Here is a 15,320-nt window from a genome sequence, read left to right as displayed (position 1 = left end):
TGTAAGACTGATGAATCACAGACCTGTACCTCTGAAACAAATAATACATTATATGTTTAAAAAAAAAGAGAGAGAGAGAGAAGATAGTAGGAAGGGAAAAATGAAGGGGGGGAAATCAGGAGGGGGAGACGAACCATGAGACTACGGACTCTGAGAAACAAACTGAGGATTCTAGAGGGGAGGGTGGTGGGGGGATGGGTCAGCCTGGTGATGGGTATTAAAGAGGGCACGTACTGAATGGAGCACTGGGTGTTATACGCAAACAATGAATCATGGAACACTACATCGAAAACTAATGATTTACTGTATGGTGATTAACATAAAATAATAAAATTAAATTAAAAAAAAGAAAGAAAGAAACAGATATAATGAAAGATACACTATGGAACTTAATTTGGAAAACACTCCAAGAACAGAAATCCAAAATCATCACTTATTCTGAAGAACTTCATTTTTTCCAATTTATACATTTTGTATAAATTGTATATAAATATCAATTTTGGATCTGCAGACCAATGCTTTAAATTAAAACCCAGAGCCTCCAGATACCATGAATTAACATATAAAAAGGATAACAAATAAGAAAATTATATGTTTGAAAGGAAATAACATGTTTCCTTGTTTGAAATTTCTGAAAATTATTCTACATTGTAACTCTCACCTGAAAAGCTAGCCATTTCAATTGTGGTGTTTTTTTTGTTTGCTTGTTTGTTTTTTAAGGATGAATTACTATCTACCACAAGAAAAGGTATTTTTCCCCTTTCTATGGTGGAGAAGAAAAAGTCACATCAGAGATAAAAATGAGTTTGTCTCTGTAAGCAAGCTATCAATTACAATTAGCCCCGTCGGGCTACATAAAAATACTGAATAAGCGATGATTAAATGAATTTATTGGATAAACTTCAGTCAGTTGTTTTTAGCTGGTTTTATAAAAACAAGAAGCTTTTGGCAAACAAAATTATTTTGCTAGGACAAAATGCACGCCAGGACTAGTACTCCATGGGCTGTGCTTTTTTTGTTTTGTTTCGTGTTTTTAGTGCACAGGACACTGACATATTAATATCGTGTCCTATAATCCTCCTGAAATAATCCCTGGTGAGGAGTGTGAATTCTGCTCTCTTAGGAGCTCTGTCATTCATTTTATCTATTTTTTCCCCTGACAAACGGACCATGGTGTCTTCCTTCTTCCAGCCCCCAGCCGTGGAAAGGGGGCTTCAGAGTTTGCGGGTCATGCGTGAAACTTCAGGGTGTCTGGCCCTGAAGACAGAGTAAGAAAAGTGATGAAAGAGGAAAACTCTACCCCAGGAACACAGACACACATAAGCATATGGGAATATAAGTGGGGCTTCCACAGCCTGAGAGGGAAAACCGAGACTTCCACGCAGCTGTGTCGTTAACACAGGCTGCAGAAGCCACACGACGCCACCCGAGGCTGTTCCCACAAGTGAAGGAACTGCATTTCACCCCCGTCTGTCGACATCTATTTTTGGCAGACCCCATTTCTCCAGACACATGATTAGGTATGCACATTAGATATACATTATTTAACAGTGCTGCAAAACCAAAATAGGAGTCTTCCACGCATCTTTTAATAGGCTATCAAACTTTTTCCCCTAAATAATGATTTCCTGTTTTAAATAACTTGTATCTTCAACTTCAGCCAAAAACTGGGCATTTGAATTTAAAACGCTGGGACAAGAGTGTTTTACCATTGTACAAAACAGGTGGTTGAAAGGGGAACGAAGAGACTATGCTTCCCACGGTCAACCAAAAGGAGCGAGAAAACATTTTAACGGGGCACGTCTCAGCAATCCATCCTTCAACCCTCAACTCCATGCCCTGCCTCCCCAGCACCAGCCTGTGGGGCCACTTCGGCCCACACCCACCCGTCCTTCCTGCACAGACGGCCGCCCACTGTCTGGCCCACAGAACCCGCACGCGGCCACGCACCCACTGCCACGCTTTGCACATTTACTGCTGGTGTCTTATACCATCTCCCAGGGACCCAATATCCTTCAATGGCAAACTGTCTCCCTGTATCACCCACTGTCATGTTTGTGCCCCTCTTGGTGTACGCAGGAAAATGTATGAAAAAAGGTAAAAGACCTTTCTGTTGGAATATAAGCCAAAGCTTTTTTTTTTTTTTTAAAGAAGGCTCCATGCCTAGCCAGCATGGAGCTCAGTGCAGGGCTTGAATTCATGACCCTGAGATCAAGACCTGAGCTGAGATCAAGAGTCAGATGCTTAACTGACGGAGCCATCCAGGTGCCCCTAAGCCACAGCTTTTATATAATAAGTATGATATTTTGACCTCTGCCCCACAACTGTGAGGAAAGAAGAATTTTTTGAAAAGAAACTGGGTAGAAACCACAAAGAAGAGAGTCTGTGATGACTGGGGGCAGGGTCTTCTCAGATGGATTTATTTCTGCTCAAAGCCACAAAATGAAAATAAACAATCCCAGTTTGTATACATACCCAAAGCAGAAACAGAGTAAGTAAGCCACGTCACCCCACGGTGAGGTGAGACTTCTCGGATGCCACAGGTGCCCCCAGAGGCCAACAGCATCCGCAAGACCCACACTGTGATGATGAGTGTTGTGCCCAGAAGGGAGCATCCCCCACCCTGCCCCAAGAGGGCGGCCCAGCAGAGCCAAAGAGGAGGAGGATGGTCAAGAGGCTGGAAGGCTGACACCCGAGGAGGCACCCAGAGAAACCCCACTCTGCTGCACAAGGTGAGGGCCACCAGGCACCACATCTCCCTGAGCACCACACCCCACTGCAGTGAGGCAACACTCCAGCTGAGCTGGGATAAAGCCTTCCGCGTAGCATTAGCTCAAATACAACCCAGGCAGAGGCCCAGGGCACCCTGCTGGGGGATGTCAGCTTCTCAGGGCTCAGGCCAGGGGTGTGGGTCACCAGCCTTCAACAAACGTGTATCAACAGCTCTAAGCTCTGGGCTGCAAAGTCATACAAGAGCCACGAAGGGTGACCTCTCATGGAGTCCACAGTCCCTGGCCATGCTTAGCCATTAAGATTCCACTGAGAGACCTTACCACGTATTTCTGAATTTGGGCAGTGATTCATCTGATACTTTACCATTCTCATGAAGGTTCCTAGTATCTCTTATGAGTAGAGCAGGCAGGAATTATTTTTCTCACATAACAAGATGAAGGAACTGAAGATCAGAAAAGAGTTTATAGAACATGTTTACTGAGCACCAGTTACATGCCTGGCATACTTCTAGGTGTAAGCCTTGCTCACTAGTGAACCCCAAGTCAGGGAGAGGCCGTTTCTAGGCACAGACCCATAACAGGTGTCTGCGCTCATTGCCTTGCAGACTCACACACCCGTGGCTTTTTTGGTCTAATACCCAAACTGACATGGTATCTCTGGAGAAATCCACATTTAGTTGTATCACATTAATGAGACCTGAGTCGGAGGGCTAGTTAACTTCAAATTTTGAAAATAATGAAATCGAAGAGATTTAAAGTAAAATTAAAAGTCAATTCCGGGGCGCCTGGGTGGCTCAGTTGGTTAAGTGGCTGCCTTCAGCTCAGGTCATGATCCCAGGGCCCTGGGATCGAGTCCCGCACTGGGCTCCCTGCTCAGCGGAGAGCCTGCTTCTCCCTGTCCCTCTGCCTGCCTCTCTGCCTACCTGTGCTCTCTCTCTCTATGTTTGTCAAATAAATAAATAAAATCTTTTAAAAAAAAATAAAAAATAAAAATAAAAGTCAATTTCACCAGAACCCTATCTTAATTTGGGGTAAGTTCTTAAGCCTAAGAGAACAGATGGCTAAGATTTTGTCTATTTACTATTATTTTTCAAAATCTCTTCAGACTGCCCAGCAGTGGACAGATTGCTTTTGGCTTGGTTGCCTAAAACACAAAGTAGCTGGCCTGTGTTGAAGGGTCAATAATAGACCACTCCCTCCGCCCCCTCCCCCCAAAAAAAGGAAAAAGAGTGCTATGTAAATATTGAAATTACATTCAGTGCAGCAAGATGCACACTGGGCAGCCAAAAGGAGCTGGGACCAAGGCAAGAGCAGACTCACACCTCCGCTAAATGCTCATTTTCAGATGTGTTCATTGAGTGGAATGGCAGGTGCACTTGGCAAACTTTTGAAATCACTCTCTCTTTGTGCATGCTTCCTTTCTCTCTCCTCCTCCTCTATGTGGGGAAATGTCCTCTCTGTCCACCTGTTTGTCTGTCTCTGACTCTCACGGGCATAAAGCTTTCCTTTTTAACCTCTCTTTCTTTCTAGGGAGGACAAGGGAAGGAAACAGAAACAAAACACACAGTATAATTGGACATTATTCTGTGATGGAAATGACAAAAATATGAGAAAAATGTGGCCATGACCTTCACATCTAACATGTGTATACTGTAATTTCAGAGAAAGCTTTTCTCAACAGTCCCTTCTTTCTAACCACATCCAAAAAAATAAATGACTAAAGGTACATATCCAAGGAATATGTCACAACTAATGTAATCAACACTTAACGCCCATTTATGAAGCCCAAGCAAAGTCCAGCACTTTTTCCCCAATCCTTCCCCTTTCGTCTGGAGAGGTACTGCACAGAAGCTTACACAATATCTGCAAATACTAATGATGTGACAGAATGATACATCCTATGGAGTAAACTCAAGCTCATCCTCTGATGCATCTTCACTCCAGGGTGTACAAGTAGCCCAAGCAGCAGAGACCAGTGGTTTTGTGTCTATATTAAGTAACACGTGGGTGGGAAACCTTTAATATGTTAATTACTTCAACATTTATTGAATACCTGCTACGATTTGGGGCAGGGGTCAGCAAACTCTTCTTGTAAAGAGCCAGACAGTAGGTATGTTAGTGACCCACGAAGCCTCCGTCACAAGTACTCAACAGCACCCACAGCTGCGGCAGGACAGTCCTACAGGGAGGGGACTGGCTGTGTTCCACTAATGGCCAGATCTGGCACCAGGGCCACCATTGGCCCAGTCAATTTAGATGATGGGGGTACGAGGTAGTCCTGCCCTCGGGAGGCTTCATGTAGCCTGAGACAGGGACCGGCAAGCAAAGGGCTTTGACAGTCCCGCTACCCAACACTCATGGGCATCTCACCGGTGGGGGTGAGGGGGGGCCACAGCTGTGTCTAAACATTTAATTTTGGTAAGGGGGAACAGTGGAAAAATTGGAGGCCAACAAAAAAGGAAAACAAAACAGAAAGGAGAGGAAAAATGAAGAGCCAGAAAGAAAAAAATGCATCACAGATGAGAAGGGTTCAAAAGAGATACCATTCAATGTCACAGGAAACACTAACATTACTTGCCTATATATTTCAAATATGCTTTTTAAAAATCCCCATGAAGAGCCAAATGACCTACAAATGGGAAAAGAATAGGTCTTTAAACCCTCCCCCAAAAGGGATAAAGCAAGGTGTTAAATCCCTCCTTCACCACAGTCCCTACCAACCATCTAATATGGCGGAGTTATGAGGTGAGAGTAATGTACGTGATTGGCACTGTAATGAAAAGTCCCCGGGCAGAAACACATGCTCCCCGCACCCATGCACTGCGGACATCTATTTTAACAAGGCTGTGTGTGATTTACTGCCCCTGATTCTCGTATTAAACATTTTCAGTATCTTTTAGCAGTTTGATAAAACCTGTTAAAATTAAATTCCAACCACAATGCACTCATCCACACCTTAGGAACCAAAGGTTATACTTAATGTAATCTCTCTTTATAGCCCTTCCCAAAAAAAATAGAGGAAGTCCTTTAGCCTACATTACTACATTACCAAAGTAGTAATACGAAAGCACGAAGGGGCATTTCCCCCTTCATTTACACACACACACACACACACACACACACACACACACATTAAGGTCCACGCACCTTATATTTGGGAATATGCTCCATTGCTCAGAAAGAACATCACCTCCAATCTGCTACAGAAACATGTCAAGAGAGAGACCCCCAGCTACACACATTTCATACACAGACTGATCAAAATTAATACTGCCTTGCATTATTTAAGACCCATTAAAAAGAGACCACCCCGTAGCTCAAATGTTTGAGAGAGAACACCTCATATGGTTGTCATAACCCCCTGTTTAGTGCCTTGTTTAAAACTACAAGTGCCAAAATATTCAAGGCCCTCAGCTTTCATGAGGAGTTTGAAGACTATTTTTTGAATAACTTGTTTTCCTGGGGCCCAGAGTCCAGAGTACATATTCACCAAATACTACAGATAGAGGATATTTAAATGTAAATATTTAGGTAAATACCTAATGCATGAGATAATTAAAAACAAATCCATGGGAGAGCACACAGCCATCCCCACTGTGGTCAGCCGCACGTTGACTTGTACTCCCCATGCAAACGTGCAGCTCCTACCCAAGTCCCTAACCGTAGAGCCTATCAAACTGGAGGAGGGCGGGAGGGAGGGAGGGAATGAGACAGGAGATCTACAATGGCAGGCACAGCAATGATAATCCAGGACTCTAGAAATTAAAATCACTTCAACACCCTGTGGGCCCTGAGCTTAGTCAGCATGGAACTGGTTCCCTGACCCCCAAAACTAGAAAAACATCAACACACCACCTCCCCTGTCCTCTCCAGGGGTGACATGGCATCCCCACATTGTCTTACCCTAATTTCCTTCTGCATGTGCTCCAGGCCTTGTTTGATCCCGGGGAGGTTTAAGCCACAGGCACAGCACCCTGCCCGATGCCCGGGCCCCGCAGCAAGAAGGCACCTCTCTCAGGTCCAGTCCCAACCTCCAAACACACAGCCAACCACAGCCACGAACCCTGGCCTGGGCATCGCAGTCCACACTCAGCCTCTCTCTGCAAGGACACACTACAGTGAGCAAATGAAAATCTTGAATTTCCAATATTCCAGTAACTGGCCGAAATGATCTCAAATGCCCTTGTGATCAACTTTCCAAATGTACTCACTCGGCCTCTCCCCTGCTGCCCTCCAACCACCCATCCAGCACTTTCTCTTCTAACTTTGGCACAAAAACACAATCCTATGTGGCCTGAAAAGGCAAATGATGTCCAGGCAAGTATACAGATCGGGCTACGGTGAGAAGCAAGAGGCAAGTGTAGAGAAAACATTCTGGGGCCAAACGATCAGCCTGCACCCTTGGGAGGGGACAGCAGGAAGAGGTGGTCTGAGAGCTCCGTTCTCAATCTTGCAGCGCCAGTGAGGGACCTGACCCCACTTGCCCACCCACTGCCTGCCCAGGTAACTGACACCCACAGCATCATAGGAATGGCCAAAAGGCAGAGACCATATCCTGCTGCTCTGGCTTCACATGACGCAGGGTTGGTATGTATCTGGGAACATTGGGCACTTATATTTAAACATCAGTATGAGACACGTAAACATTCACAATGTTCTCAGTTTTAAAAAAAAAAAAAAAAACTAACTAACATTAGTAAGCTGGCTTAGAATGAGGGAACCAACTTTAGTTTCAAGGGCTGATACAAGACACACCAGGAAGCAGTATTTAAAGAAGGGAAGGGTATGAATAGTTTCACACAGACAACTGCAGATAAATGCTTCCAACACTAGCTTCTCCAGCATTTACACCAGGTAGATAAAACTCAGAAATGCTGCTTTTAGAAAAATTAGAAATGGGTTGGCGAAAAATGTGTAATTTGAAAATGAGAATCTTACGCCGTCAAAAGCTAATTGCACCGATTATACACAAATACAAATTGTTGATAGCCTACAGTTCTACAGTTCTAGAAAATAAACTATCACGTCATAAATTTAGAATATTTACACTAATTCAAATATAAGGAGCCAATTATAATTTTGTGAATTTTCTAACGCACTGTTTGAGTGCCTTTTTACTTCCTATTAAATGCAGAGGTGGCTCCAGGGAAGATAGCTCAAGGCAGCAAGTGACGGTCCAAGAGGGGGGCCTAGGTTCTTGGCCAGATAACTGGGCAGCCCCGTCATCCTCAGCAGTCCCGAGATGGAGGCTCTGGCTTCAAGATTTTGAATAAAAGATTATTACAGTATACCTGGGGTGCCTGGCTGGCTCCATCAGTGGAACATGAGACTCTCGATCTTGGGGTCGTGAGTTTGAGCCCCACGTTGGGCGTAGAGATTACTTTAAAAAAAATTTTACATAAAAAATTTAAAAAATAAAGTATATTACTGTATATCTTCACCCCCAATTCCAAATTCGACTGCACTGGCCTCTCTCATTCCAGCTTGAGTTCTGTGGCCTGCCCTTTTCTTATTAAAAAGGTAACTGGTAACACACGTAGGCAACTGACAGCTACAAAATGTTAAGAGTAGATGATGTTAGCAAATGAAAACTCTTTCCCTAACGGAAACAGAACTGGAAGAACACTGCAAAGAGGAAGTGGCATGGGGGAGAACCACGGGAATATAGCCAAAGGATCTTTTTTTGTAACCAAGAAAATAGGGGGATTGTAAGAACTTATCCCCTAACTACTAAGAAGCTGTTAACAGATGAAGTCAATCTATATTTGCTGATGCAGAAACATATCCAAGATATATTGGCAGAATAATATGTATAGCAGGAAACCATTTGTGTGTGTGGGTGTGTTTAAAATGCTCATATATGTGCAGAAAATTTATGGAAGGATGCAGCCTCCCAAAAAAAAGATAATTGTGTTTTCCCTCCAGGGGGGAGAAAGGGTGTGGTATGCAGGGCACTTTTATTTATTTTTCCACTTTACACATTCTCTACTTTCTTTTTGCATGAGTATGTACTACTTTTCGCATGAGTATGTACTACTTTTCTAATTAAAAAAAAAAAAACCCTCAGGCTTTAAAGGAACAGAAAGATTTGAGAGTAAGGCAGGTGCAAAATTTCCAAGAACTGTTCCGTTTAATAAGAAGGAAAGAAACAAAAACATGGCTAAAAGTCTCTTCACATGCACAATAAATAACTGAAAACAAAAACATCTCCAAATGAAACATGGAGACAGCTTCATTGTTTGCAGAGACCCTAAAGTTGGTGCTTTCAAATACATGACGGATTGAATGAAACCCGCCAAATACCATTCCAGAATTGGGAGCCTTTTCAATTTGTTGGGTGATTTCTAGTTAAGATTGAAGCTGTAGAGCTGGGAACAAAAGCCATCAAAAAGCAAGGAGGTGACATCCTGAATATGAATGAAGTGAGGGTAAAGCTAAGATGGCATCACTAAAGGCAACGATATGCACCCGGGAACACAAAGGTGCTTTAATGTCTAATGCCCAGCTTGAAATATGGGCTCCTCCACTGGGGGCCCAAATCCTAACTCCTAATTGCAGCTCCTGAGCACGCTCAGGGACTTTCACAATGTCCCTATTTAAAACGCTGTTCCAAACAGAAGAGGGAGAACTACGGCCCGCAGAAGGGAAGGGACTTGCTCAAGCCTAAGTGTCACGGACTAGATAAAGGTTTCTCCCCCATGGGTGCTGGCTCTCACCCATACTGCCTATACTCTGATTGGATTCACTGAAAAATGTGAAAGGCATAGAATTTCAAGGTGTGACAGCCAGAAAAGTACCAGTGAGTCTATTTTTGCTGAGGTCAGCTCTGGGCTACCTTTATGAGTGAGTGCGGCGCTGGCAGGGCTGTTGAGGGCGTGGGACCTGGGGCCGCACAGGGGATGTTTGAGTCCTGACTCCTCCTTTTCCCAACATGGGAAAGTTTCTTAACCTCTCTGTCTGTCCTGAGTGGCCTCAGGGTGAAGTGAGGATAACAGCTGTAAGGAGTCCCAACTTGAGAGGGTTGTTCAAGGTCTAAGTGAGATAATAAAAGCACTTAGAACATGACCTGATACAGAGTCAAGACTCAAAACTATGTTACCTGTCATCTGAACACATCAGTCAAGGTTTCTAAACTGCTCATTCCTTAAGGTTAACTAGCATGCAGGAAATACTGTGTTTTAATTCTTATTCTTTGCTATTAATTCAATCTTAAGAGAGGATGCAGAAAAGGAAACAAACAAGTGAGCACCTGCTGGTATGTACCAGATACCGTGCAGGACTTTTCGAAATACAATGTAACAATCTTCCTATGAGCGCTGTGGGTAGCAATCATACAGATTAGTAGACAAAATCTGGGAAGGTTCTGGAACCACCCAAGATCACAGCGGTGCTGGCATGTAAGAGACTGGACTCTCAGAGCCCATACACACCCCACCATGTCACGTCACACTCCAACAGTGGATGCTTGGTTCCAGTGATGATAAGGATTGCTTTTCTCAATTTACTGTTAACACACACACACACACACACACTGCGCCCCCCCCCCCCATTCCCTCTCCAATGGTTGTTCTTATTCTCCTAAAGGATAAACTTAAGTCTGCATCTGTTGAAGGGCTCGGCTTCATCAGGTTAAGCCAAAGCAACAATGAGCCCCGGCTCCCAAGACATCAACACACCACCTCCCCCGTCGTCTCCAGGGGTGACGTGGCATCCCCACATTGTCTTACCTAATCTGCCCTCAACTCTACATCGCCTTAGTGGTCCAAGTCCACATCGGCCTGCACAACACTCCACAGGACCTCCCCCTTCTCCACCAGGGCCTGTGGCCCACACCTCCTTCCTTGCTGATGCTCCCTGGTGGTCACTCCTCTTGACACCTCCGCACCACTGGCACCTTGCCTGGCCTCCCCATCCAGCTGATGAGAAGCTCTGAAAGCATAAGACAAATAACTGAGATGCTTCCTGCACAATGTGTTCCAGCCAGGCAGAAGGAAAAAGAAAAATCAAATGGTACCTCAAGTAATCTCACCAAGAGTCAAAGTAATAGGGATGCTGAAGATAATGTGCTCGTTCCCACCAAGCCTGATGCTGTCAACCAGTTAGTAGAATTAATTTCTTTCATAATGGGCTCTGTCTCTGCGTTAATTGGCCTGATGCTGGAGTGGAGGATTAGTATATAAAGAAAAGGTAGGGCAGGGTGGCGTGGCTAATACGACGGGTCCTGCTTGCTGTGATGGACACGTGGGAGCAGGAAGACGGGCGCAGGAGCATCCGTGCACGGTTTGGGAAAGGTATGTTAAATGTGAAAACTAAAGAGGGTGGGGGAATTTTGCAGTTGCTCACAGTATAAAAACCTATCAGACAAATGTTTGCCAAGCCTTATCACATTCAAAACTCTAAGTTAGGCAATAAGAAAGTTGAAAAAAAGGCATGAAGCCCAAAAGAAAAGAACTTAAAATCAAGATGGCAGTCTTAAGACACAAGTCACACAAATGATACAAAAACAAATCTAATACTATTTAGATTTGCACTAATGCACTTGTTTGCAAGGATTTAATATGGTCCAATTTTGTGTCTGCTTCATTTCCAGAAGTCAGTAAGTAAAATAAACCTGTTAGCAAGGACTCAATCAGGTACCGTGAGCACAGTCTCTTGCAAGATGGATAAAGTAATCCATATATCTTTATTTGCAAGTATTTTCCACTGGATTCAAAAACAAAGATGAAGCCAGAGAGCAAGCTTTCTCCCAACTATCTTATTTTTATGCTTCAAAACTCTTTAGGGGATTTAAAAAAAAAAAAAAAAAGCTTGCTATCAAAGGCCTGACACAGAATTTTAAAGTTCTACAATGAGGCATCCATTAACATTATAGCTCACCCCCATCCACCAAGTGTTAGTCTCACACAAGTGATCAAGTGTAGCAGGCCTTGCAGTGGAGACCAGTCACCAGGACTCTGAGAATTTCCCGGATCGTGTATTTGAATTCACTACAATGCTTTGTCACTGGGGGTTTCTGTGTTCAGAAATAATGTGCTTTGTTCTCACAAGTGCCCCTCGCACCTGCCAACTGCAAAGAAAGCCAGAGAGACTTTTGCTGGACAGCGTGCAGTCGTGCTGCCCTCTAGTGGATGCTGTCGGCACAGCATTTCTAAAGAAGGACAGAGCAAGCAGGGAGAAAAAAGCCTGACACATATGAGTGTAAGGAGAAAAACAATGGATACAAAAGTTAACCTATGAAAATATATAGTGATCTCTCCTAAAAATTCAACGGTATTCGGTGGGCATCAAATAATCAGGTTTGCAGGCATGAATTGTACTCAAACTCAAACATACAGACATGTCTACACATGACTTTAAAATTTTACACACTGAAAAACTTGTGCAAAGTGTATCTGTATCTCTCCATGTACATACATAGACAACACACACACACACACATACATTTACTGCACCCTACCAATCTTACACTGAACAAAACAGGGACAATTCAAGGTCCACAGGATATACTGGCTGTGTTAGTCTGGTAGACAAAGAATACAGAAAAATAATTCAGACACTGTGGGAAGGAGGGAAGATGGAGAGTGGACTTAACGAGGCTGTGTAATTCTCCACTTAAGGTGCAATCATTTGCCAGCATTCAGGGCAGGAAAAGAAATACTTAAAATTTAAGAACAATTACCAATCAACAGGAAGTCATGAAGCCAGCAGTAAAAAAACAAAACAAAAAAACCACAACAACAAAAAAAATCGTGCCTTCTTTTGCTACATATTAAAATCATACCAAAAACTAAGTTTGTCTCTTAAATTCATAACTAGTAAGATTTCCCTTATAAGACAAGAGCAAAGGGAGGAGGGGCCAAGTAGGGAATCAAGCCACATTTTAGTACTAGTCCCCATAGTGTGTTAAACCACACTAAGTAGCTAACTGTAAAATATTCAGTACATCTAGGTAGCAAGAAACCGTTATATCTTCTGAGATACCTTAAAAATGCTATTATGACACCTATAATAATTTTCATGACAACATTCTAAAATAAAATGTAACTATTTTCACATCACACTCAGACCTATTTCCTCTGGAAAGCACTGCAGGCTCAGCTGCCAGCAAGAGCATTTAATCACAAACGGGCAGTGACCTCTGCTGGCAAGTCTGTGAATCACACCCCAAAAGGCAAAAGTCTTGACTTTCATTTCCGGGTATTTTGAAATAAAAATACCACAAAACAGCTCAACTATTTAGTCTTAAAATAGTCCCCTAACCCGTTTTTACAAAGCACTTTAAAAGCTTACACGTTCAGCGGGTGTGTTATGATTTGGAAATCAGTTATAAACTGAGTTAAATCATCTACAAACATCTTTGTCTTTGTTAGTATTTATGATTTATAGTCCTCCCTCTAGGGAAAATAAAATTAAATTCCTTCACAATTCTTAGGAGAGAAATATAAAATATGAAATAAGGCTATGTGAGGTTATTTCAAAGACTATTTCTTACTAGGCCTAGAGTCCTCGTGCCATTAGCATAATACTTAAAATTTTCTCCCGTTTTCAAATTCATCCTCATCTGTGAAACAAGATGGACATTAGGCATGAAGGTGGACAGATAAAGACAATACAAAACCTTTTCTTGAAAAGGTGTGCACGGGAAAATACAGTACATATTATGACCACCGTTCCTCTTAATACACATAGGAAAATACTAGAAAAAAATAAAACACATGCTTTTAAAAAAACAGGACTGAAGCATCTCTCCCCTCAGCATGGTGAATAGGGAGCAGAGGGAGAACCAGATCTCAGCTCGACTATGGTAGGTGAGAGGTCTGGATCTCAGCTTGCAAGCAGCCGACCCAGCAAGGTTCTTATGAGAATCCATGTAAGTACTGTGCCTAGCACATATGCTCGATAAACACTGGATTTTATATGAACATATGCAGAAGACAGACATTCCCTCCACTTCCTTCCATAAAACTGTCCAAGGTTCTATATTAAGGGCAGAAGAAAACCCCAATTCCTTGGAATAGCCTCCTCCTGCCTCTTATACAGTTTAGGAAAGAACGAGGAGGGCCACACAATGAGCAGCGAGGGTCCCACAGAAGCTAAGTGGCACCCATGCACCCTCCCTGGCCTGGTCCTTTGGAAGATTTTAATGTTCTGTGAAGCTAGAACTTAACATCACCTTTAAAAAGGCATTTTTACCTATCTAAAATTTAAATGCACACTCCCTTTGACCTAGCAACTGCATTGCCAGTCATATATTCTGCAGTATATATTCAAACGGGTTCACTGCCGTGTTGTTTTTATTAAAAAGGGAAGGAGGGAGGAGAAGACAGAAACTGTGATATATTAATAAATATGGAATACTTTGCAATCATTAAAAAGAATAGAATGTGTCTAACATGTACTCATCAAGAAAAAGCTCCAAATGACACATTATATTTAAAAAAAAAGGGGCGCCTGGGTGGCTCAGTCGGTTAAGCGGCTGCCTTCGGCTCGGGTCATGATCCTGGGGTCCTGGGATCGAGCCCCGCATCGGGCTCCTTGCTCAGCGGGGAGCCTGCTTCTCCCCTGCCTGCCGTTCCCCCTGCTTGTGCTTGCTCTCTGTCTCTCTCGCGTGCTCTGTGTCAAATAAATAAATAAAATCTTAAAAAATAAAAATAAAAAGGAAAACTGCATTAGATAATACTTTGTAGGCTTATCTGTACATTTAAAATTTAAAATTTCTGGAGGTATCTGCCTGAATACAAAAAAAAAAATTATTCGTGATTAATTCTGAGGATTGAAATGTGGGGAGAGGCAGCAGGGTACTGCTAGTCTCTACCTTTCATTATTCTGTGAGGCATGACTTCCTCACCATGAGCAGGCTGTATTTTATAATTAAATGAATGCCGATATTGAATTCTTTCTTATGTTAAACACACATCTGAGGCCAATGAGGAAACCACAGAGGCCAGAGCTGCAGAGCAATTCAATCAACCAGGTCTTCCTGCAGGCACCTGCCAGCACTCGGAGAATCAGAAGAAATCCTGGAAAGCCTGTCTGAGGGGGTGGCTTGGGCCTATCTCTGCTTCTTCGGCAAGAAGACATGGTCCTACCCACACTAACTTCTGCCAAGGTGGAATCTAAGAAAATCTGAGTTCTGAGTTGTGTTTTAGTCCAGTCTTTTACTGAACTGAAATATTTCACTGAACAGTGGCCTTTACTGGCCGACCGTGCACTACATCAAAGTCTCAGGGCCTCTGGGCTCTCCTAGAGTGATACATCCCGGACACACAGAGCACACACTGGAAAGAGAGAAGGAAGCACCAACAGGACCATTCGGAACAGGCCCCTGCCCTCTGCCCCCTCCCCGCTACTCTCTGCGGCACACACCCCGGTGCCCCCAAGGGCCTTGGCTCGCGCTAGCCGATGGGTGCGCGGCCATGAGTAGCCGCGCGCAAACCCGGACGCAGTTCTTCACCTCTGAGTCCGCCCCTCATCTGTGAGATGCGGCAATAACTCACTAGCTGGTAGTAGGTGCTTGGTGAGAAGAGCTCAGCAGGTGCCTGCTAAGGGCAACACTCAGCAAAATAACAGTAACTGTATGTACGCGCT

The 15,320-nt window shown here is 43.5% G+C and overlaps 1 protein-coding gene across 19 annotated transcripts in view; it reads left to right on the top strand.

Moving 5' to 3' along the window:
• Positions 1 to 15,320, top strand: part of PARD3 (par-3 family cell polarity regulator) — a 624,325-nt gene that overhangs the window by 178,584 nt on the left and 430,421 nt on the right. The window lies entirely within an intron of this gene.

Source organism: Leptonychotes weddellii, chromosome 5 (assembly GCF_054177405.1).
Source record: "Leptonychotes weddellii isolate Sample4059 chromosome 5, ASM5417740v2, whole genome shotgun sequence".
NCBI lineage: Eukaryota > Metazoa > Chordata > Mammalia > Carnivora > Phocidae > Leptonychotes > Leptonychotes weddellii.
This window is presented reverse-complemented; position numbering and strand designations above follow the sequence as displayed.